Raw genomic sequence first — 27,387 nt, 5'->3', positions numbered from 1 at the left:
ACGCATACTTCCTTTGGATGCATCGAATCGCGGACTCAAAAGATGTCGTCATATGAGCTTTCTCAAGGACAAGCTGATCAACAATCTTCTTCTAAGCACCGGACGATTGAGGCATTCTAGAGGAAGATGAACCTCTGGCTCCCTCTGGCTCTTCACTACTCGGTCTTCAAGAAGTTCAATAAGTGCATCCTTGTCCTTTGACTCAAGTTGCAACTCCTCATGCTTTTGGCTCAAAGCATGAAACCGCTCTTCCCACATGTGTTTCTCTTGCTTCATCTTGGTGAGTGCATCTTCCAACTCCTATACATCTTGGTTAGGGAGAGTTGATGGCTCATCCACAACCAAAGACATAGGTCTTTCACAAGCATACAACATTTTCAACTCCAAAGCTCTCTTCTTCACCCAAGTAGTGTAAGCTTCCAAAGCTACATAGTTGCGTGAACCAAGCTCTGATCTTCCTTTCCTATGCACATTATGCCAAGAATTAATCATCTTCTACTTAAAATGTTTGGGATCTTTACCTTCTTGATAGAAGAAACCTTCTAACTGGGTGTTATTAGGTTTGTCTCTCAAGGGGAACCCAAGTTGACAACGAGCCAAAGCAGGGTTGTAGTTGGTTCCTCCTTGTGTACCAATAAGGGGTACATTAGAGAATTCACCACAACTATCAATAATATCCAAGCTACTCATTGAAGCATCATACCAAACAATATCATCATTAGTGAGGGACATGAGTCTCTGAGACCACCGTAGACATTGCTTGTTCTCCACAAAAGCAGGCGTCTGTAGCAAGTGCGAAATAAACCACTTGTTTAGAAGAGGAACACAACACACTATAGTTCCACCACCTTTAGAATTCCTTAAATGCACAGAGAAATATACATCACCCATCAAAATAGGAACAAGATTCCCAATCAAGAAGATTCTAATGGCGTTAACATCAACAAAACTGTCAATGTTAAGGAACAAAACTAAACCATAGATGAGAAACACAAAGATGGCTTCAAAAGCGTCCATACTATCGGCTTGAGCAAGGACAGTAGCATTTCCAATGAGGAACTCATAAGTCAACCCAAACATCCCTCCTTTCTTCACCCAATGAGCCTCAATCTCAGACTTCTTCAAGTGAAGAGCTTTAGCTATGATATGAGATCTGGGAATCTCCTCTAATCCACTAAAAGGCACTTTGTCAGAAACAAGTATCCCCAAGAGATGGGCATACTCCTCTAACGTAGGCATAAGTTGATAATCGGGAAAAGTGAAGCATCGGTAGAGAGGGTCGTAGAACTGAACCAGCACGCTCAAGAGTCCTTCGACCATATCAATAGATAACACATATAAAATCTTCCCATGATGTTGCTTGAACTCTAAAGGATCTAATACAAAGGATGATAACTTCCTTAGCTCTTTCAAATCCGGACATCTAAAACTGTACTTCTTAGTGTTCCTTTGTCCACAATCCATGGTCTGAAAATATTTGCAAATGAGACCTTAGTTCCTTGAAATTTATTTTCTGTGATGAGTGTCATGATGCGCATGTATGCATGAATGCAACAATCACAAACAAGGAATCACACACAAGGCGAACAAACCAAGGTCAAGGGATGAATCAAGTCATTGTCAAGATCAATCATCCATTTTAGTGGATTATGGTTTTCACCTTATCAACACCCAAGTTCTATTGATATTGACAAGACTTGATCAGATCAACCAAGAATCAAAGGGTTTGTTGTGAGTCACGAGCACAGATTCGAGTTAAGAACCATCCCAAAGGAGTGTACTAAGGATATCAACCTGTATATCATGTTCTAAAAAGTTCCTAGAGTCTTAATCCCAACTATCGAATATTACAGGTTATGATGACTGACTCATCAACCCATGATATTCTCAAGAGGAACTCGTCTGAGTGTAGTATCGTGTAACAACTGTTATCAAGTCTACACCTGAACAGTCTTTGCACTACGTCGTAAATAGGCTAAGTTGGGTTAAATATTCTACGGTCCTAAGCTTCTCGGACCCCAAGTCAGAGAAAGTAATACCTATCCACAAATAACTTGTGTGACATCAGTAACTCCAAAAGGGTCTCCATTGAGTAGATGGGTCTCAATCCAACTTGTTAAGAACTACTCCACACAAGTCGAACATGACTATACAATCCTCCTATCTTAATTGCACTCAAGTTCGGGTTAGAACTTATCTCACCGCTCAGAGATCACCAAGCACAACAAGCAGATTATATCACACAAACAAATGTACAAACATCAAATATACAAATATATACACATAAAAAAGTAGGCTACACCCACCGAGGACTACTCCCCAGCAGAGTTGTCACTTAATTTTTGTAGCGGTAAATTCATGACCATTAAGCTATGGATAAACTTAACGTCAATAAAACCAGAGTCGCCGCTGTGCTTTTATTGTTTCCAAAGGAAAAGGGAAAAGTATGAACAAAACCCAAAAGATAAGAAGTTTTCAAATCAAAACTAATAAAATGCCAGAGATTACAGACAGAGGGAAGGTGTTAGCACCCAAAGTGTCCTAGGTACTCCTAGGGTGCCCTTTTTTATGTGTGTATGTGTTTTGGTATAAAAGATGTTTGTAATAAATACAATGTGGGGATGAGAAAAGAATTCATTAATTATATTTTTGTGTTTGACAAGACCTTCGGACTTGTGCCTACGTACCAACATAAAAATGAGGGATCAAAACCTCGTAGTTCGTGGTAACAATTTCAAAATGAGTGGATTATTTTTTAATCAAAAGTTAAGTCTAAAAAAGGCATAAAAGGCCCAAAAATTTGAATGGGTGTTAGTTCTTTTCGTCTTTTGAAACTTTAAGTCTATATGATTAGATTTACTTACAAGTTTGATAAAGAAAAGAGTTTTAAAATTCAATGGTATATGGCCAAAGTATCTAATTTGCAATAAAGTCTAAGTGTGAAATAACAAGCAAAGGAGGTTTTTTAAAAGGGGGAGAGATTTGAAATTTAAAAAGTGGGAGGAGATGAAGAGACTAATCTTAAGCATAAAATTAAAAGTTAAGAGTTAAAAAGTTCTAATCAATGGGATACAATCCAACAGACAAGAATGTCATATAGAAAATGCACTTTCCCTTTGGACTTTGAATCAAGCAATAATCAACCAGCAATTAGCAATATCAAGAGCAATGCATCAAATAAAGATATCCAAATCCAAGAAAGCAACTTCACAGCTAAGCGTCTTCTTTGCCTTCTTATGCACCAGATAAAGTACTCCTTGATTAACTCAGAATAAGGCATTAGGTACCAGATCAAAATGACAATTGCATCAAGACCATGTAGCAGATGAACTCAAGTAGATCTAACTACTTGTATCATATGAAAGCTCAAATCATAATGACTTGGTTTCAGAAATGTTGGCATTGGCCAAGTCCTTTTGCATATGGAATATTGCCTAATTCTAAGTCCAAAAGCTTAGATCAAACCCAACAGTCCACACAAACATTTTTTAGGGTTTTTGTTGTTTATTAAGTATTTTAAGGTCCTAAGACCACAAACACAAACAAAGATACACAAGCAAATATATATACAATCACAATATATGGCTCAAATGAGCAAAGTGAAAATGGCATAAAATATAAACAAGTTAAATGATGTATGTTGGTTCTAAGTGTTGGCAGCAATTTTGGCAAAACAAAGAGTGTTCACAAGATGTTATGTGTGATGTCTTAACATAAGATATCCTATGTACCTGCTGGAGCTTAAGAAACATAATCTAGCAGGATTGTTTCAGAATGTCATAATGACATGGCATCTGATGATGTGTACCTGCTGGAGTTCAGATAGAAACATGATCATGTAGGATTGTTTCAGAATGTCATACACAATGTCATGGCATCTGATATGTTTGTACCTGCTGGAAATTATAAAAGGAATTATGGAATTATGCAGGATTGTTCCAGGATGTCAGACCCGATGTCATGACATCCTGTACACAAAACATTCAGTGTGAATGTCTGGTGTTTTGTGATTGCACAATTAATGGCAATCTTTGTATGATTAAAGATCTGATTTGCAGGCGCATTCAATCATGGATTACAACCTAATTTACTTATTTTCCAAAGAGATCTAACCAGCTTTCATGAGAAGATTTAATTGGAAAATAGATTTAGGGTTTTCAAGATGTCCAAGCCCAGCTAAAAGCTTTTATAAAAAGGGACTTGGAAAACCTGATTGAACACACAACCAATACTGCACGAAATACAGAGAGAGATCTAGGGTTTGTGTCTTGTTTAGTCGTGAGACTTGTAAGCCATTCAAGTCATCCATTGATGATTGAATTGGTCTGATTTGTGGTTGTAATTTGTCACTCTAAAGCTGTTAAGCAAGAGTGCGTGTCTACTTGATCAAAGTTTTTAAGCAAGATCCAGTGTGTGTCTTCTTGATCAAAGTTGTTAAGCAAGATCAAGAGTGTGTCTTCTTGATTGAAACTGTGAAGTAAAATCAAGAGTGTGTTATTGAAAAGTGTTTTCTTTTCACAAGGGATTGTTGTTTAAAATCACAGGTGTGATTGTAGGGAAGTGAGTGGGTTCTCATATCTAAGAGTGCTTAGGTAGAAATTGCACGGGTAGAGATTAGGTGAGAAAGACTGTAACTTGTTGAAGTGTACGGAGAGTCTTTGAACTGATTCTATTTTAGTGAATTTCCTTCCTGGCTTGGTAGACCCCAGATGTAGGTGAGTTGGACCGAACTTGGTTAACAATTGCTTGTGTCTTTTGCAGTATTATTCTCTATCTTTATTCTGTTTGCATTACTCAAATATTAGTGTCGTGACATTACCTTCGACATCTCATATCTGATACCAGAATTTCAATTAGTATCAGAGCAGGCATCCTGCTCTGGTTCTGGGTGAGATCTAGGGGCAATACTTTCTGGTACGATGGAGAGAGATGGAGGATCAGTCCATAGGCCACCAATCTTGGATGGATCTAACTATGACTATTGGAAACCTTGAATGGTAGCTTTCCTAAAATCTCTTGACAACAAGGCTTGGAAGGCTGTGTTAACAGGTTGGGTACATCCTATAATTACTAAAGAATGAGGAGCCACAACTTATAAGAAACCTGAAGAACAATGGTCCAAGGAGGAGGATGATCTAGCTCTTGGAAATTCTAAAGCATTGAATGCAATATTCAATGGAGTAGACAATAATATTTTCAGGTTGATAAACAACTGTGAAGTGGCTAAAGATGCTTGGGACATTCTCAAGACCACTCATGAAGGCACCTCTAGAGTAAAGATGTCTAGACTACAACTGCTCACCAAGTTTGAAAATTTAAGGATGAAAGATGATGAAAATATTCATGAATTTCATATGAGTATCCTTGAAATTGCTAATGCCTTAGGAGCCCTAGGAGAGAAGATGTCAGATGAGAAGCTGGTAAGGAAAATACTCAGGTCACTCCCTAAGAGATTTGCTATGAAAGTGACAGCCATAGAAGAGTCCCAAGACATCTCCAACATGAGAGTTGATGAGCTAATTGGTTCCCTCCAAACATTCGAGATGGGATTGAATGATGGTTCTGAAAAGAAAACCAAAAGCATGGCCTTCATGTCAAACACAGAAGAGGAAAACAGTCAGGATGTTGATGAAGATTTATCAAATGAAGTAGCAATGCTGGGAAGACAGTTTAACAGACTGTTGAAAAAGATGGATGTAAGATCCAAGGCAAATGTCAAGAACATCTCACCTGACATCAGTAGATCCAACAATGCTGAAAGAAGAGCAAGGTCAGATGATAAGCCCAAAGAAGGAAAAGAAGTACAGTGTTATGAATGTGATGGGTATGGACACATTAGAACTGAATGTGGAACCTACCTCAAGAAGCAAAAGATGAGTCTTGCTGCCACTTGGTCTGATGAGAGTGAAACAGAAGAAGCTGCAAATCTGGTAACTGCCTTGACAGGAAGACGGGGTTCTGATGAAGACTCAAGTGATGATGAAGTAACCTTTGAAGAGTTGGCCTCTACCTACAGAAAGTTGTGTCACAAAAGTGTAGAGTTATGTAAACAGGTTGAAAGCTGGAAAAAGGAAATAATTCAACTTGAGAATGAGAAGGTAGAACACTTGGAACCATCTCCAAATTAAAAACAGAAGCAGTGGTTCTGAATGCCAAGCTAGATGAAAGTCAACAAGTTGAAAGCCAGAAGATAGTACAGCTGGAGAATAAGAAGGCAGACCATGTGGAAACCATCTCCAAGTTAAAAACTGAAGCCATGTTCTTAAATTCTAAACTAGAAGAGATGACCAAGTATGTAAGGATGTTAAGCAATGGATCTGACTCCTTAGACAAGATTCTCCAAACTGGACAAAAAACTGGAGACAAATTTGGCATTGGTTATAATGATTCTAAGCCTGAGAGCAGTTGCAAACCTCAAACCAAACCTAAGTGCATCCATAGTAAAAATAAACCTGTGATGTCACATCATATGTCACAACATCAGAGGAGAAGACAACAGAAAGGGAAACACCAAAGGTGGAGATGCCATTACTGTGGGAAATTTGGTCACCTGAAGCCCTTCTGCTATAAGCTGTATGGTTATCCTAGCCCTGTTCATCATCAGACTCACTATCAACCCAGACCCAAACAACACAGGCCTATCAACAAGAAGCAATGGGTTCCTAAGACTAATGTTACAAGTCTATTAGCTCACATTCCCCTTAGAGTCTCAGCCAAAGAAGAGTGGTATTTTGATACTGGATGTTCCAGACACATGACTGGAAACAAAGACCTGCTAATTGGCCTTCATCATCATGCCATAAGCTATGTAACCTTTGGTGATGGAGCAAAGGGTGAAATCAAGGGAACAGGTAAGCTTGATTGTCTTGGAGTTCCTGAACTTGACAAGGTCCTACTGGTTAAGGGCTTGAGTGCAGATCTAATAAGCATCAATCAACTATGTGATCAAGGTCTGAATGTTAACTTCACCAAAACTGAATGTTTGATTACTAACAAAGACAGTGAAGTGATTATGAAAGGAATCAGGACCAAAGACAACTGTTACATGTGGAGCTCTCAATTTGGTTATTCCTCAAAGTGTACATATGTCAAAGAAAAAGGTATGAAGATGAGTATTGATGCTAGAGGAACTCTCAAGAGTGATGAGAGACAAGCCTGTGGGAAATGTCAGACAAGGATGTCACACCAGAAACTCAGACTTAACATCACTTCCAAAGGAGAAAAGCTCATGATGGCTCAAATAGATAGGAAGTTGGATCAAATGGTTGAACATGTTGATAGTCATACACAGTCTGAAGTTGGAAAGAGCTTTGTTGGACTTGGACTACAAGTCAAGCAGATAGAAGGGCCTGTGTGTCTATCTCAAAGCAAAAGTACCAAGAACAATGGTGTGAAGATTGAGATGGAGAGTGAAAGGACACCTGCTCCTACACATTTGAAAGAAGAAAATAGTGTTTATACTATAGTAGATAGAAGTAGCTGTTCTCAACAGGGTTGGTTGAAAATACTGATGATTGCATACAATGTCACACACAATGTCTTAACATTGTACTATAACTACCTGAATGCTATAACTATGACCAGAAATCCTATTCAACACAGTTGGACCAGACACATTAATTTATGTCATCGCTCCATTAGAGAATTTATGAAAGACAAATTCATAGCTCCAGAGCATGAAATGCAATTAGTTGACAAATTTGCAAAGGATTTGGATGACAATCAACTTGAATATGTAAGAGGGAAATTGGGGATTTGGATTCTTGAGAAATTATGGCAATTAATGTGGAGTGGAAAAGGTAACAAAAACATTGTCTGCCCAATTAAAAGAAAGAGCCACATTAATGATAAATCATTCCCTAGCATTGGAAATAGTATCTATGCCATTTGCACACGCTACCTGAACACAACTCTTTTCATCTTCACCAAACTACTCAGAGAACCTCTGCTAGGGCAAAGAAATTTCTTTCAAAAGTTCAACAACATGTCTCAACATCCTTCATCATCTGGGTCAAAACCCTCTCATCATGCAAAGACTCCCTCCATGGAGTTTCTAGATGAAGACGTGTTGGACGTCACTCCTCTTTGTGTGATACCCGGTGATGCCCCAGGCCCCTCTTCCACAGCTGGAAGTAAACAAGGTAATATCCCTGGTAAATCTCCTCTTCCAAATGACATGCATTATGCTGATCGTGCCATTAGGAACCTAGTTACTAGGATTCTAAGTGAAGGGCATTCAGTCAAGGGTGTGTCTACCCCTCTGTCCAGAAAGGACCCCTCTCCTGAGGAGGAACCCCAAGCTGAGAAAGATGATGACTCATCTAGATCAGAAAAAGAAGTGGCTCCTGAGGGGTTATGTTCCCTAGGTAAAAACTTACCTAGCAAGAAACCAGCAAGTATGTCTCATGAAACTGCTGAGGATATTGTTGATCTGGAGGAAGAGAGTTCAGAGGAAGAGGATGACACCTTGGTTTATCATGTAAAACCAAGTGCTGCAAAAAAATTGAAGACCAGAAAAGGGAAGACTGTGGATGAAATGCTGACAGCCAGGACTAGGAAGAAGACTACTGGTGTAGGATCCTCCAAATCATGGAGCAAAGTAGAGGCTAAGAAGAGGAAAGTCAGAGATAGTTCTGACTCTGAAGACGATGTCAAAGACGATGTCCCAGACATCTCATCTACAAAAAGGCAGGCTGTTAAGAAGTCTCCAGGCAAAGCTGCAGCTGTGCACTTAGATAACATCTCTTTTCACTTAGAAGATGGTGCTGCCAAATGGAAGTTTGTCATTCAGAGGAGAGTAGCTGTTGAAAGAGAGCTGGGAAAAAAGGCTGTTAAGGTGAAAGAAGTTATGGAATTGATTAAGGTTGTTGGACTTATGAATACAGTTGTTGGTTTACCCCAATGTTATGAGGGGTTGGTAAAATAATTTGTTGTGAATATCCCTGAGGATATTTCTGAAAAGAGTAGCAGGGAATTTTGCAAAGTTTTTGTAAGGGGTAAATGTGTGATATTCTCACCAACCATTATCAACAAGTTCCTAGGGCGAGGAACTGATGGAAGAGTGGATTTAGAGACTACAGATAATGAGGTATGTAGGACTATTACAGTTGGCCAAGTTAAGGAATGGCCTAGTAGGAATCACCTATCAGCTGGCAAGCTAACTGTCAAATATGCCATCTTGCACAAGATTGGTTCAGCTAACTGGGTGCCCACTAATCATGTCTCTACCATCTCCATTGGTCTTGGAAGAATCATTCATGCAATTGGAACCAGGATAAATTATGACTTTGGAAGGTTTATGTTTGATCAAATTGTCAGACATGCCTCCACAAATGCAGTGAAGCTGCCCATTGCCTTCCAATCTATCATTTGTGGTATTATCTTGAGCCAACAACCAGACATTCTTAACACAAGTGACATTCCAAGCAGAAGAAAACCCCCACTATCAATTCACTACAAGCTGTTTGAGGGAAGTCATGTCAATGATGTTGTCATGACATCTGCCAGAAAGGAGCCTGCATCTCAAGGGAGCTTAATTGATCAATTAAAGGAAACCTGCAAGGAACTGGATAATGGTATAAGGGTGGCCAAGGCAAGAAAAGAAACTTTGGAGGTTCTTATTAGTAGCCTAGAAAAGGAAGAAATGGAGAAGGCTGGTGAGACCAAAGATTCAGATGCCAATACCTCAAGTGAGAAGTCAAATGCTCAATCTAGTGGCAGCTCTGAAGGCTCTGAAGGTGAAAATGATACTTCTTCCTCTGATTAATGGTCCCCCCCCCCTTTATGTTGAAAACTGGTATGAAGACTGTATTAGGTATGACTGTAATGTGTGTGCTGTGTTTGAAGACTGTTTTGTTGTGGCTGATGTTATGGAAGTTGTTCCCCCTGCTGTTTGGATGCTGAAGTTTTTATTGTTTTTTTTTGTGTGAAATATGTGTAATGTGTGGCAGTCCTTATTGATGCCTTTTTGTAATATTGTGGGCTCTTAATGAATTCCATGGATTTTTTCATTATCTCAGCTATCACAGCTGTGTATGATGATGGTTTGCATGGCCTTGTAACACGATTTTAGCATGATCCTCACTCATTTTTGGACCTGATTACATCACTTGATGGGCCTATCACACGCCCATGCAAGCATGCAAAGGGAATTTATCATTTTTGCCAAATTGGGAAGTGTGTAGAAATGAATCTCCTTGGCTATAAATAAGACCCTCATTGCTCAGAATTAAGGACATCATGCCCAAGCTTTGAACCTGTAATCCCAAACCCTCACCATTGAAGGATAATCTTGAAGGTTTTCTTTGAAAATCGAGTTTCAAATATCCATCTATTTTGAGATTGAAACTCCAAGAGTCCAGACCTTTTCTTTATCCTAATCACTTCCAACAAGCATCTGAAGCAAGGCCAAGCACAATCGTGCCAGTCTGAAGCTCCATTGAAGGTGAATTTTTAGAATTTTCTTCTCTTCGATTCTCCCTCAATTCTTCACCATTCTTTGTGATTTTTGGTTGTCTGAAGTCCTATCAATGTAGGAAAGAAGATTGAGTTGCTTGGAGGTCAAATCGAAGCAACTCAGTTCATGATCCTTAAAATTCAAATCCCTGTATCTTTTTATATACTTGGAATTGGAGAAAATTGAGGTCAAATTTGTGCTCTTGAGCATTTTTCCTTCAAATTAGTATATTCATTTCCCATTTTTCATGAGGTTTTGATTGGACCAGTCTGGTGGCCTTCACCGGAGAAGATGACCGGAGCTAGGGCTCCGGTGGTGCGCTGGATCAATCCAGACCATCTAATCTGGTTCTCATGTTCTAATCTCAGGCGTCCAATTTTATTACCATGCGTACCACGCGTTTGACTCAGGTGTTGGTGGAATGCGCGCTCCTGGCCATCTGATCTTCCACCTCAATTAATGAGGGAGATCAGATGACCCTGGTTTTTTTTATTTTGATTTTGATTTTTTGATTTTTCATTTAATCCTTTTATTTTGATTAATTCATATATATTTCATTTTTAATCTAAAAAATATGGGACTTTCACCAAAAATATTTAAATATTTTTCTCTTTCACTTTCTGAATTAAAATTATTTTCTGGATAAATTTTGATATTTTTCATGAATTAATTGTTTTTGTACATCTTTTTAATTATTTAAAAATACTTCTGACTTTTCAAAAATCATGAATTTTTTTGTCCAAGGTCCTTTGACCTTTACTGACCTAGGATAAATCTCTTGGCCATTTATTTTGTGTTTTGAAGAGGTTTTAGGTTTTGGCCAATTTAAATTGAAATTTAATTCACTTTTAATTTGATTTTTAATTGATTAATTGTATAGAGATTATGTTGAGCCATTTTTATTGACTTGTGATGTTTGACTATGTGTTTGGGCCTTGGTCAAGGTTGATTTGACTTTTGTTAAGTTAAAATCATCGGATTTAGGGGATTGATGAAATGTACATTTCATCTCCCAAAATGAATGGATGATTTTAATTTGATAAAATTCCTCCCATGACCAATTTGTATTTATCTCATCTCCCCTTCCTCTTCATCTTCAATCCCATTCTTTCCCATCCCTTTCATTGACCAATGACATCTCAACATCCTAAGGCTAATTGGTTCATCAATAACTTTATATTAAATGAACCAATACAAGTATGGATGAGATATGTCCATCCCTTTGATCTTTTCTTTTAGTGTGTGGTATGTTTTAGGAGTTTGGTTCATTATACCAAATCTCTAACATGCATTAGCACCTAAATTTCTATTGCCCGACCTCAAATAGTTGTGACTTCTACATAAGTCCAATTACGACGCTTAACATAGAGCTAAAATTTGACCCTAAAGGCATGACATTCTAGTAACTGGGATTGTAAGTCTCCCCGCCTTTCATGGTATTGTGTGGAGACTTGGCCTTTTTTACTTCCTTTAGAAGATGTCTTGGTTCAAGGATCCATGCTTGTGAATAGAGGGTTGAATATTCTCCAAAGAATGACTTAATCAATTGAAAAGCAAAACACCAATAACATCTAATCAACTAACATTTGACTAACTTGTATTAACATTGCTTTTATCTTTCAAGTCATTTACTTTATGCAATTTAATTTCAAGTCATTTACCATTTCATTTGTAATTTACATATCATTTAATTTGTTTATATTTATGTCATTTTCACTTTGCTCATTTGAGCCATATATTGTGATTGTATATATTTGTTTGTATATTTTGTTTGTGTTTGTGGTCTTAGGACCTTAAAATACTTAATAAACAATAAAAACCCTAAAAAATGTTTGTGTGGACTGTTGGATTTGATCTGAGTTTTTGGACTTAGAATTAGGCAACATTCCATATGCAAAAGGACTTGGTCAATGCCAACATTTCTAAGATCAAGTTACTGAGATTTAAGCTTTCATCTGATGCAAGTCTTGGGATTCATTTGATTTCATCTGCTACATGGTCTTGATGTCATTGTTACTTTGAACCCGTGTCTAATGTCTTATTCTGGGCAAAGTCAAGAAGATGTCATCTGACACATGAGGAAGCAAAAGAAGACTGTTAGTTATGCAACTGTTTGCTGGGATGTGACCATCTTTATTTGATGCCTTGCTATTGATATTGCTATTTGCTTGCTGATTATTGCTTGATTCAAAGTCCAAAGGGAAAATGGGTTTTCTATATGACATTCTTGTATGTTGGATTGCATCCCATTGGTCAGAACTTTTCAACTCTTAACTTTTAATTTTATGCTTAGGACTAGTCTCTTCATCTCCTCCCACTTCTTAAATTTCAAATTTCTCCCTCCTTTTTAAAAAACCTTATTTGCTTGTTATTTCAAACTTAGACTTTATTGCAAATTAGAAACTTTGGCCTTATGCCAATGAATTTTTAAACTCTTTTCTTAAATCAAACTTGTAAAAAAATCTAATCATATTGACTTAAAATTTCAAAAGACAAAAAGAACTAACACTCATTCAAACTTTTGGTCCTTTTGTGCCTCTTTTAAACTTAACATTTGATTAAAAACAATCCACTCATTTTGAAATTGTTACCACGAACTACGAGGTTTTGATCCCTCATTTTTATGTTAGTACGTAGGCACAAGTCTAAAGGTCTTGTCAAACACAAAAATATAATCAATGAATTATTTTCTCATCCCCACACTCTATTTTTTCAAATATCGTTTATACTAAAACACATACACACATAAAAAAGGCTCCCTAGGAGTACCTAGGACACTTTGGGTGCTAACACCTTCCCTCTGTGTAACCAACCCCCTTACCTGTAATCTCTGGCATTTTATTAGTTTTGATTTGAAAACTTCTTATCTTTGGGTTTTGTTCGTACCACGAACTACGAGGTTTTGATCCCTCATTTTTATGTTAGTACGTAGGCACAAGTCTAAAGGTCTTGTCAAACACAAAAATATAATCAATGAATTCTTTTCTCATCCCCACACTCTATTTTTTCAAATATCTTTTATACTAAAACGCATACACACATAAAAAAGGCTTCCTAGGAGTACCTAGGACACTTTGGGTGCTAACACCTTTCCTCTGTGTAACCAACCCCCTTACCTGTAATCTCTGGCATTTTATTAGTTTTGATTTGAAAACTTCTTATCTTTGGGTTTTGTTCGTACTTTTCCCTTTTCCTTTGGAAACAATAGAAGCGCGGTGGTGACTCTGGTTTTATTGATGTTAAGTTTATCCATAGCTTAATGGTCATGAATTTACCGCTACAACTTAAAAAAAACATTATTCAATATGTTTTGATCAAAGGTAGAAAAAGGACAAATATAACCTGTAAAAAAATGCCTTATTGTGTGCTACCACGACGAACTCCCCTCTGATCATGTTGTTGTTGTTCATATCTTTGTTGACCACTCCTGCTTCAGCTTCAGGTATTTTGAGATATCTGCATTTGTTGAAGCTGCTCTTGCATGATGCACATGTTCTCTCCTAAAAGATTCCCTTGTCGAACCTGATGAACTACCTTATCTGCGTCTTGGTTTCGATTAACCATCATGATAGACAGACACTCTACTTCCTTGGGTATCTCTTGTTCGACCACTTGGGGCATAACTTATTGCCCTATTCACGATGTTTTCCTTAAAAATTGGTCCTTCATTTCGGACCTGCCTAATGACTTGGGTTTGAATGACATGTCGAACTTTCCCCAAAAAGGTCAGCAATTCGATTCATTTGAGTTGCCAACTATTGGTAACTCTGATTCGTATTCTGAATCAATGGGTTGAATATGGTACCCATATGCTAGGTAAGAGTATTTATCATATCATGGTTACTCTCATCCATCTGTTGTCTCATTTCCATTACAAAATTCGTCATGAATGTTAGCATTGCCTGAGAACCATATCTCATTCCCATATAGGGTGGCATGGTTCGACCGTGATTCCCTATGGCCGATCCAGAGGCCAAGATTGACGAATACGTGTTTGTAATATTATCAGCAAATGTTGCAGGATGAGTTTGTAAGTTTTCCATCATTGATGTTGGCATTCCATCTAGTTGATCATGTCCCATCATGGGCATTATGGAACTCGTGATGAAAGGCCCAACCTCTCACTACGCCAAATAAGGGAAAAGAGGGCGCTTTTTTTGGCCTATAACAGCGCTTTAAAGCGCCCTCTAATCTGGCGCTGGCATAGGTAAAGACAGCGCTTTTTTTCCTAGTGAAAGCGCTGTCTAAAGTGGCTCTTTAAGACCTTTAAGGGCCACTTTAGAGGGCGCTTTTTCAAAAAAGCGCCCTCTAAAGTGGAAACATTTAAGGGGTTTAGAGGGCGCTTTTACTGGAAAGCGCCCTCTAAAGTGGAAACATTTAAGGGTTTAGAGGGCGCTTTCCAGTAAAAGCGCCCTCTAAACCCTTAAATGTTTCCACTTTAGAGGGCGCTTTCCAGTAAAAGCGCCCTCTAAAGTGGGTGGTTATTTAAATTTTTTTTTTTAAAAAGCGCTATATTTTTATTTTTATTTTGAGACAACCTGTATATTGAAGCAGTACACCCAAAACTATATAATTTGAAGCCCTTTTTCACACATTGCATTCAACAAGCCTTATATACAACAATCCATACATATACAACAATCCACTGATATATAATCGTTTAACTTCTAAAGATTCTATATACAACCAATTCATAACTTAAAAAGAAATAAAACTAAGTAGCAAAAGCATCTCTAAGATGTATGTTTTTTTTGGTAGCAGCAGTCTTCTTAGCAACAACCTCTTTTTGTTCAATATCAATAGCATGAACCTAAAATATCATAAAATTAGTTAGGTGATGTATAAGATCAAGAATTAACATTTTCTATGCATAAATATCATATAATTGTGTTTATACCTTTTTCTTTTTATGCAACTGACTCGATTTGCTGCGTAATCCCCTTATATTTTTGGTCCCTTATCTTTTGAAGATAGAATTGATATATGTTTAGATGGACATGTTCCATTGTCGTAGAGGGATACTTTCAAATATCCAGCATCATCATCTACGCGAATGAGGCTTGACAACAATAGAGCATCTCCATCTAAACAAATATCAATTGATACTTCCGAGCATCCCTTGCCCCTTGCACGAATGATTGACTTCATAATAGCCATTTTACCTGTAAAAAAGAAAACAATTAAAATCAGATGACAAATGTAAAAACAATTAAAATCATAAATATCATATAATTGTGTTTATACCTTTTTCTTTTTATGCAACTGACTCGATTTGCTGCGTAATCCCCTTATATTTTTGGTCCCTTATCTTTTGAAGATAGAATTGATATATGTTTAGATGGACATGTTCCATTGTCGTAGAGGGATACTTTCAAATATCCAGCATCATCATCTACGCAAATGAGGCTTGACGACAATAGAGCATCTCCATGTAAACAAATATCAATTGATACTTCCGAGCATCCCTTGCCCCTTGCACGAATGATTGACTTCATAATAGCCATTTTACCTGTAAAAAAGAAAACAATTAAAATCAGATGACAAATGTAAAAACAATTAAAATCATAAATATCATATAATTGTGTTTATACCTTTTTCTTTTTATGCAACTGACTCGATTTGCTGCGTAATCCCCTTATATTTTTGGTCCCTTATCTTTTGAAGATAGAATTGATATATGTTTAGATGGACATGTTCCATTGTCGTAGAGGGATACTTTCAAATATCCAGCATCATCATCTACGCGAATGAGGCTTGACGACAATAGAGCATCTCCATCTAAACAAATATCAATTGATACTTCCGAGCATCCCTTGCCCCTTGCACGAATGATTGACTTCATAATAGCCATTTTACCTGTAAAAAAGAAAACAATTAAAATCAGATGACAAATGTAAAAACAATTAAAATCATAAAAGTCATTTTACCTGTAATAAAGAAAATAATTAAAATAAACAAAAAACAATTTCAGAAGAGTTCAAACACATTCGGACCTAGGTTTCTAATGATACTGGTGTTGACACAAAATCATATGTTCATAGGTCGTATAACCCTAACTACTGGGTAATGTAGTCCCATTGCATGCGCTATCATGGTCACTAAAAACCAACCGTCAATAACATAAAACAGGTCGAAAACAAATGTAGTCCCATTGCATGCGCTATCATGTTCATAGGTCGTATAACCCTAATAAACCCAAACTATTTAAATGACTTTGAATATTGAAACTTTACAGGTCGAAACAAACGTAGCATAGACAACAATAACATAAAACAGAAATTGGGCAAAGCTAAAACAAAGCAATAACATAAAACAGAAATTGGGCAAAGCGTGTACCTTTGATTGGTAGAAGGAGGAAACGCGCAATAATAATGTAGATCTAACAGAGGTGGAAGGAAAACGCCTTAGAACCCTAACGTGAAAAAGAACGAAAATATATAACAGATAGTGAAATAACAAAACGCGCAGTATTTTATAATTTTAATGTTTACTAAAGGGGACATTAGAGGGCGCTTGTGGAAAAAAAGCGCCCTCTAAAGGGGGCCTAAGAGGGTGCTTATGGAAGCGCTCTCTAAGGCTTTCCAGAAGCGCTTTATAAGCTGGAAATGCACATGGACTTATAACAGCGCTTTATACAAAGCGCCCTCTAAGGGTAACCTTAGAGGGCGCTTTACAAAAAGCGCCCTCTAAGGGTAACCTTAGAGGGCGCTTTATAAAAAGCGCCATGTATTGTTGTCCCTCTATCTCCTCCTTATTTTTTCGCTTCACCTTAGAGGGCGCTTTATTACAAAAGCGCCCTCTAAAGTGCGTTGTCTATTGCTCCTTATTTTTCGCTTCACTTTAGAGAGCGCTTTTGTAATAAAGCGCCCTCTAAGGTGCGCTGTCTATTCCAGTTTTTGGCGTAGTGTCTATCACCATAATTGGTCTAGGAGTCACTAGGTGACTCTGGGGTATTGGAGACAAAACCGTCCAGTCTGGTAGAGTTGATAGTGCAACCGTCATAGACGGTATGGCTGTTGTACTAGCACTCAAAGGAATTAGTTTAGTCGATATCACAATGATCGCTACTGCCCTAATGCTATTAGAGGACCGCTCTCCGTTGTTATTTATGGGGATAGTCATCCTCCTAATGTATCTTCTTATAGGATTCCTAACTTCTGTCTTTGTTATTCTGCCACTTCTTAGTCTCATGCACACTCAGATATGAGAAGTTGATGATAATGAAAAACCTATAAATGCTATATTTTTTAAATGAAATCAACAAGTCACAAAAAAAGCCCCACTGGGCGTGCCAATTTGTTTACTGGTGAATTTGGTAAACAAAAAAAGTTTCTATTAATACTTAAGGGATCAAACTTGAAAATCTCCCAGAACATATTTGTGTGACTTTAAATATTTAAACACCATGATGTGCTTGAAAATCGAAACACAGTGAATGTAACAACATGAAATTTTGACAAGATGATTTTGAAGATAATGACACTTGAAATCAAAATGCAGAAAAAAAAAATTAAGTGATAAAGGATCGAAACGTAAATGAATGCGGAAAAATACTCGAATGTAAAATTGTTCGAATTTCATAAGTATGGAATGCATACGTACATTTTCTTCACTCGTTTCTCAAATACGCAGATACTTTAAGTATGTAGAAATATGAGTATAATTGTGGACCTCCACAATGTAAACAGACGTCCCCTTATATACTAAATTAAAATAACTACATAAAATGATCGATTAAACAAATCACGACACATATCACTTACATGCATTAGTTATCTTCGACGAGCCTTCACGTGTCCTTGAGTAACCACCCATTCTAATCCAATTCCTGTTAGGCCAAATAACCGTCTATAACACTTGAAATTTTCACAGATCCTGCTCACGTCCTTCGACCTTCAACTGATTCGACCTATCTTGCCTTATGCATAATTTTCGACACGTTCAAAAGCTTTCATCTTGACACCTTTATTCTTATTTGCCATTTATAGTTAAGTCAAAAAATCTATAGTAACAATATGATAGTCCTCTAATGACATGTAGACTAAACTTCACTTATGTGACATTACAAAAATCAAGTCAACACTGACGTGACCTAAAAATAATGGCTGATATAAAAAAATTGTAATAAAATCAATTTTTACCAACAATATGTCATGAGTGCATGTTATGAGTATGTAGATTCAAAGATATTGAAAAATATAAAATTTATGATATATAGAATTATGTGTGGAAGTTTGACAAATATGTGTATATTATGTAAATGTGAAAAGAATGATTGAAGTTAAAAGAACGATTAAAATTTTAACAATTGTGGAATCTATAAACAAGATGAAAAAACTTACTTTGATATATATTTGAGAAGGCTTGTCGTCGTTCTGTTGTTTGATTGTCGTCTCGTCTCTTATTCTTTATTTTCTGTTCTTCTAAAATGAACCCTATTTCTATTCAATAGCAACATAATATTTCAATTCAAGTCCACACAATTTTTTAATCACAATTTTTTAATCAAATATTTAAAAATCATTACTAATTTATTTTTTCTTTTTAAATAATCAAATCTTACGAAAATACTTTCTTTTGCATTGACAATTTTTTTACCACATTAGCCATTTTTTACGTCACATCAACGTCGGCTTTATTTTTTAATGCCACATAAATAAAATTTAGTTTTCATGTCACTAAAAACTTATCAAATGCAAAGGGGACAAATATGAGGAGCTAAAACCAAACAATTGAAACTTTTGGGTCCAAAATCAAACAATTAAAAAATTTGGAGGCCTAAATTACCTTAAAGCCAAATTAAAAAGAATAATTAAAAAAAATCTATACACATATGTTTTTCATATATATATATATATATATATATATATATATATATATATATATATATATATATATATATATATATATATATATATATATATATATATATATATATATATATCAAGAATATCTTGACTAGTAGTAAATTTGGATTAGGTTTAAGAAAAGGTTAATTGACATGTTATAAGGAATTTGAGTTGCATACATACGTATTAGTACTAGTAGTTTTTATTAAGTCCAATTAGATTTTACATGGGTTGTGGGGGAGAATATCATGAATAGATTGAAGTATATTTAAATGGAATTAGAGCAGTAAACTTAACATGATTTAATTTTTTTTTTAGTGAATCTCCAAATCGTATCACATGAAGTTTGAATCTGAACTCAAACTCAAAGAGATCAACATATTTAACGTATATTTTGTTCTAAAAAAGTTGTACAATGAGCATCTAGTACAATTAGCAGCAGTAACTAATATCTCTAAAGCTGATTTCTTTTGGGGTGAAGCCTCTAAAGGTGATTTATATTCATTGAGACATTGATTTGGGTGATTACACTTCACAAGTCAACAGTTTCCTTTGCTGGGACCAGAGATCGAAGCTTAGCTTCTAGGGTCTTGTTGATTGTATAAACAAGTCATATGACGAAATGACTTTTTTTTATTGACTATGCTCTGTCACTTTAATTCCCCATGTACGGTATACTTTCAAAAATCATCACCATAAAAAGTGTAAATCCATCGTAAACCAACATTAATTGGCACAGTAATAATACTAATAATATTGACCATTGTAAAAATATGAGTTACTGTTAACCGATGAATATACAAAAATGATGTAAATTTTTTATTTAAAATGAAAAAAAAATGAAAGTGTGAGATTATAGAGAGAGATGGGAGCGTGTGTGTGCATGTACAGAAGAAATTGAAAGTAGGGATTGGAAAAGGCTAAAAATAATAAGGTAATGATGATAGAATCACATTAAAAAAAGGTGAAGTGAGTAAACCCTTTTGTCTTGTTCTCTGTGTTTGACTAGGAGGCAACTTGTGTAACAGGTAACAGGTCGGTTTTTCTACCGGCATCTACAGGTCATTCAATCGTATTGGAAATCAAAGTCTTTTTTTCCCAATGAAAATAAAAGTTTGGAAAATGTTCCTGTAACTTGTAATTTAAACATATTAATTAAAAAACTTAAATGTAACAATTTTATTTTGTAAATGTGTATTGATTTTTACAAAAATTTAAACTTTACTTTTTCCAACACAAACTATTGAATAAAATATTACACCTCCTCCTTTTTTTAAATCAATTATTAGAATAAAAATTATTAAAATACCCATATAAAAAAATAATTACTAAAAAGATTAAGTTGATTGAGGTATCATCAAATTATTCGTCGGTATTATTTTAAAATAACAAATAATTTAAAACATACAATTATTTCAATCTAATTACCACTACTTTTATTTACTGGTCAATGTAATTTTAAGGTTAATAACATGTATAAAAATAAATAAATAAAATTATTTTTATTGAATAAATTTTCATACACTTACTTTTGTATTTTCAATAAATAATTTAAAAATCTGAATACTCAACATTTAAAAAATTATTTTAAAAAATTACTAATATATTTATATATATATTAAAATTACAAAGTAATCCCTACTGATAGTAGTAGTAGACATAGATGGAGGGGCCTCTCCTAAATCCCAGTTGCACTAGTGAGTCAGATGTTTTGTTTTGGTGGGTGTTAGTAAAGTGAATTAACATGCGTGTTGGGAAGTGTAAGTAAAATATCAATCCCTTAAAAAAATTCCATAGAATTAAAAATTAAAATTTCATTACTAATTTACAATTTTCAAAATTATAGTAACAAAGTATAATTGGTTTTAAGAATTATTTTTCTAAAGTAAAAAAAAGAGGAATACATTTTACAAAGGTAATTTTGGGGGACAGGCTGGCATGCACATCTGAAGGCGGTAAGTGAAAATAAAAAACAAGATAAATTGGATTAGTGAGAGTCAGTGCTGTGCGGCTGTGGCTATATATAAGAAGCTATATCCGGTTAGGGTTTATTGTGAGTCAAGTGAGAGAGAGCATAAACGGCAGATTATTGTTGGGTTGTTGAGGGGAATGTTGGCTGGCTCGAGGCTTTTCATTCTTGTTGATCCATATCATCATCATGATTACGCCTTTTAGTCATAAGATCATCATGATTAACGCTTCGGACCAGGCTTCATTCCCCTCAAATTAAACCTCTCCTCCTCCATCATCACTTCATAATTACGCTACTCGCCGCCTCCGCAAAGGTTCGGCTGAGAGGAATGCTGGCTGGCTCGAGGCTCCGATGATCTTATCAGATCTGATCTGATCATAACTAACTGACTCTCGGACCAGGCTTCATTCCTTCCATCCAACTTTTGCTTCTTATTTTCCGTTACTCATCATTCGGTAAGACCAATTACATTTTCGCTGTTTCACAATATTCATATTACATTTTTGTAGCAGTGATCGTTTTCGCAGAAATGAAGCCAAGGATCTATAGATTTAGTCATGAAGATGAAGATGGAGGAATCAATCGACGAGAGAAAGACACGGAGAGAGCGACAAAGACCATAGCGCCACCAACCCCAACGCTCTCTAGTTTTCTGCAATATAATACTAATTTAAGATTAATTAACTCTAACATTGACAGACCAGAAATATTATTATAATTGTAATTTTATTTATTTATTATTATACTGTAGAGTGTAGAGGTTCATCTATATATTCAAATGTTGATTTAGTTTCTCGTGTAATACATACATAAGAAAGGTGAAAGCATGTACAGTGAAAACCTAATGGATGTGAAATTCTTTCTTTCTTTATCTGCAGGTGCCGTGTTGCCCTCACTAGTTAGGTCTTTTTACCTATGTCTTTCAAACTATTGCATCCCTTTTCCCTCTTCACAATTTGTCCTTTCATCCTTTTTTTGAATTAACCCCCTTATTTCACTGAGATAATGAATCAAAACCACATCATTTTCATCAATCTGAATCTGTCTCTCTGATTGAAAGAAAATACGTAGTACTTGTACTACAGGTAAATTAACAGTTGCCAAGTAAATATATCTACCGATACAATTAACGTAAAAAGTAAACTTTCAATGGTTATTAGTGAAGCCTGTTATTCCAATGGTTGTTTATTTTATTTGAATATATTGTATATGATGTGAGGGGCTAGAAAGTAGAGATAGCTAGGTTTTGAAACGTAACTGTTGAATTTATTGTGTTTTGTAGTGTAGTGAAAAATAATGGCAGTGATGACATGAGTATTAATTAAAAGACATGCACTCGGTTCTGAAGCATCTGTGATGGTGTACTGCATGAAACAAGGAGGGAAGGATGGGGGATTTTGAAGGAGATGAATAAATAAATTATATGCTGGAACAGTTAACGAAAATTAACAGGAGAAGTTAGCTATGGATTCTGTATATATGTATGCATGTGTCACTATATCTAGAGAATAGATATGTTTTTAAATGTTTCCATTATGATGAGGAAGAGCTTTCTAGCCAGATACAAGGTGATGCAAACTAAACATAGAAAAAAACAGAAATTAAGCAGTGTTTGCTAGCTTCTTCTCACTTCTACTGGTACACTATTACAGGCACTAGTACGTGTGTGTGTGTTTTAGTGTAAAGTATTTATGGAGCTTATAAAGTTGTTGAAAAAGCAGAAACCATGTATGGAAAGAAAAAGCTTGGATCAGGTTAATTTGAAAATGAAAAAGGAGAGAGTGAAAGAGAAAAGAGAAAGAGAGTAGTAATATTAAATGACGACTATCTGACAAATCTTGGGAAATGAAATTGGGAGAGAAAGAAAAAGAGTAGACAGAGGTGGCACAGTTTCGGGGAACGTTTCATAGCAAAAGTTGGTCTCTTAATTTTAGGGAAACAATATTGCGTACCTTTATGGTTCACAGTTTCGTTTCATCATCAATTTATCATTATCACTTCAACTGTTTCTTTCTCCGTTTCTTCTGTTTCCTAGTGCTAAAGAATTTTTTCTTCCCCAATGTGCACTTCACTATTTTTTTACTCCCGTACAAGGAGGAGTTCTGCACTTTACACCCAAAATAGAAGAGTATCTAATCAACCTTATGTCATACTAGATCTTACTTTCTCAGTAGTTTTTTTTAGTATACCATTAATTAACATTAATGTCTGAGTAGTTAAGGATTGCAATCTAACTAGAGATCTAATATATACAAAATGCATGTTTGGTATCACATATTTGATCTTAAGTTTGAAATATTCATGGTGAGATTGAGAATTTGTTGAAGTTACAAACTGTGGTTTTTGCATAATCAAGTTGATTAATCATGATTTTATGCCAATCAAATACTACTATTAGAGTGTTTGGATCTGCGTTTTCTATGTCAACCTCTTATTTCAATGCTTTTCTAACATGAATTTTAACAAGCTTCAATTTTGAGCTTTGGTCAAGACATACGTGTTTTGCAAGGCCAACGCGAAAGCAAACAAACATTATGTCTTTTTTGTGTGTACAAATTGGGAATGTTCTACAAGTATAATCACAAAGATTAATTATTCAAATCTAAATTGTTGATAGTTTTCTTGAAGTTTTGAATGAACATGGTAAAAGTGAAGAAATATAGAGAATTCGATGAAGAAGAAGAGAAAATTTGGAATACTTTCATTGAATTGGGTTTACAAGTTAGTTACGGTTGGTATATATAAGTTGTTAGATTCTATAACTGATCCTAACAAACTTCTCCGACTGAATAACCAACCATAAAGGTTGTGATATGCTGCATCTGGTGCAACTCTTCAATGACGCAACTTTATTTACTTGTGCTTTAAGCTATTGATCATTGATGGTTTTGACACTGTCTCTCAAGCTTGCCTGGCATATGTCATGTATGTTAAAGTTGGAAATGAAAGAACTAAAGCTCTTTGGTGGCAAAGGTTTGGTGAAAAAGTCAACAACTTGAGCTTGTGATTTAATAGGAAGCAACTTGAAGATGCGTGGCATGAGGATTCTCGTACAAAGTGGCAATCAATCTCAAGGTGCTTTGTACGTACGTGAAAGACTGGATTAACTGTAATGTGAATGATGCTTTGGTTGTCATAATAGATCACAAGCGATTTGTTGCATTGAAAATCTAAGTCACGCAATAAGTAGATCAACCATTGGAGTTCATAACTAGCAAAAGATAATGCCTGATATTCAGCTTCTGATGAAATCCTCAAAACCACTTGTTGTTTCTTTGATCTCCATGAAACCAATGATGATTCAATGAAAAAGCAATAACCTGAGGTTGTCCTTCGAGTGTCAATGCACCCTGCCCAATCAGCATTTGTGAAGCAAAGTATTTGAGGATTAAAATCTTTTATGAATATGAGACCTATTCTAGGCGATCCTTTCAGATATTTCACAACTCGACATGTGTCATAATTTGTAAATGTTGGTGAGGATAGAAATTGGCTGAGTTGTTGTGTTGCAAAGCTGATATCGGGCCTGGTAGTTCTCAACTATAATAGTTTTCCTACTAGTCTCCTATATCCAAGTATGTCTTATACAATACAGATGAATCTTGATGTAGCTTCTCACATGGATCAAGATGAGTTTTGGCAGGTTTACAACCAAGAAGACATGTGTCTTTTAAGAGATCCAAGCAATACTTCCTTTGGCATATGCTAATTCCAGCCTTAAAGTGTGCAACTTCTATGCCTAAGAAATATTTGAGCCTTCCAAGATTCTCGATTTTAAACTCATAATCAAGTGCGAGTTTGGTTCTCTAAATTTCTTCCAAATTGTTGCCAACTAGAATCACATCATCCATATACACTAAAAGTGCAATGAAACGAGTTCCTTTGTGGAGAATAAACAAGGAATGATCAGAAGTGGATTGTTTATATCCTTTAGTGATTAGGAAGTTTGCCAACCTCTCATACTACTTTATACCGGCATGTTTCAATCTATAGAGAGGCTCTAGCAACTTGCACTCTTGATTTGGTTTGGGACTTGTAACACCTTGAGGAACTGATATATACACCTCTTCATGTAAGTCTCCATGAAAGAAGGAATTGTTTACATCTAATTGATGTAAATGCCAAAAGTTGATAGATGCTAGAGCAAGTAGTGTTCTCACAGCGGTGATTCTTACAACTGGTGAGAAAATGTCAAAGAAATCAAGCCATTTTAATTGATTATATCGTTTGTTACTAGTCTAGCCTTGTGTTTTTCAACTGTCCCATCTGATTTATGCTTCACTTTATAAACCCATTACTACCAATAGGTTTAATATTTGGTGGTTGATCAATAAAAACCCAGGTCTTGTTGAGTTTTAAGGCATCTAGTACAAAATTCATGGCTTTGATCCAACACTCATGCTTGTTTCCTTCCTTGTAACTTGTTAGTTTGGTATCGACAGTCACAGAAAGAGAAAAATGTTATTGTGAAACAACTCATTTATTCAAGGAATGGAAATTCTCAATAGGATAAAGAATACCTGAAGATGTAGGATCAACTGATTTCTTTGAGAGACTGCATACATAATCATATAGATGGCTTGGCTTATGAGTGAATTTGTTTAACACCTTAGGTTTTGTGGCTCAGGTATTTGGTTTTAATCAAGGTCATGTACAGTTGGATTGAGGTTTATTATGATTGGTGACTGAATCAGGTGTGATTTCTTCATCATGGTGTGAATTATTGTTTGAGTAATATGTCCATTGTGGCTGTTGGTTTTGGTTATGATAAGGTAAAATATGGTCACGATGTGTAACATGTCTTGACATGAAAATAACTTTGGTATTCAAATCTAATAAAACCACTCCTTTGGCATTTTGCTTGTACCCAATGTCGCAACCTGAAAAATACAGTGCGCGAAAAAACAACCGGCGAAAGAAAATGACAGAAGAGTCGCCACCGTGCGTTATTCATCCCAAAGGAGGGAAAGGAAACGCTCGAAGTAAACCTGAAAAAGGAAAGGACAAGACGGGGTCTCGCAACCAAATCTTGGGTTCGGGAGTCGGTTATGCGAAGGGAAGGTATTAGCACCCCTTTGTAGTTCTTGTCTAAAGTGTGTGGGTTTATCTAATGTGTTATTTACTAAAAAAAGGGGTTAAATGAAAATGACTCGCGCGGATGTCGCATCCACTACATACGTATCTCATATGAATATGAGAATCAGAGTCTTCGTAGCTCGGCTGACCTATGGGTTGGGGGTAATTGTGCTCGCTAAGACATCGCGTCTTATGCCTACGTATCTCATCTGGAATGAGAATCAGAGCAAGCCGTAGTTCGGCTAACTACGGGGTTATGGAGTGGGTTTTGGACGAACGACGTTACTACGCAATCTACCGGATGCTCGACCTTTGAAGACTTACTCGCCTGTAGTAGAAGGAGTTAACGTGTTGCTTTGGGTTTTAGGGTTTGAGGGTTACTCATGCAAAAGGGCAAAAAGGCAGTCCTTGACGAAGGAACCGCGCTACCTGCAGGGATACGAACATATACAAAACAAACATGTATAAAGTAAATGTGCCAACAAGGGGCTCAGAAGTAAATAGACAAAAGAAAACAAATGCCTCCTATCGAGGTCTTCTAGCTAAGAAAACGATAAAATGCGGAAAAGAGGTAAAAGTACCACACGGATAAAGATCCGAAGTAACAACAATTAAAGGAGTAAGAAACCCAGGGATCTCCCAAGCTAATGCCATCAAAGAAAGGTGAGTCAGTACAGGTAATCGGAATGAACCTCCAGGGGTTATCCCACAAATAAAGTGGGAAACCACGCAAGTTATCCCTGCAAAAGTCATGTGAGCCCTCACAAAAACTCAACAAAAGGGTTAGTGAAACACCATAAGCATTTTTTTCATGGATAACAGTATGGTTTCAGAAACCTCAAACCCTGTGGCATACACTTCAGAAATCATGTGATTAAACATTCAAGGCATAGGTTTCACCCATTCATGCATAATTAAACCCGTGGGCAAAAACATAATGAAATTCATCCATCATACCTCATACATTCAGATGATCCAAATTAAGAGCATAAAATCATGGGAATGAGGCAAACCTGATGGGAGAGACCGGTTGA

The sequence above is a fragment of the Lathyrus oleraceus genome, chromosome 5 (assembly GCF_024323335.1).
Source record: "Lathyrus oleraceus cultivar Zhongwan6 chromosome 5, CAAS_Psat_ZW6_1.0, whole genome shotgun sequence".
In the NCBI taxonomy this organism is placed as follows: Eukaryota; Viridiplantae; Streptophyta; class Magnoliopsida; order Fabales; family Fabaceae; genus Lathyrus; species Lathyrus oleraceus.
Note: the sequence above shows the minus strand (reverse complement) of the source record.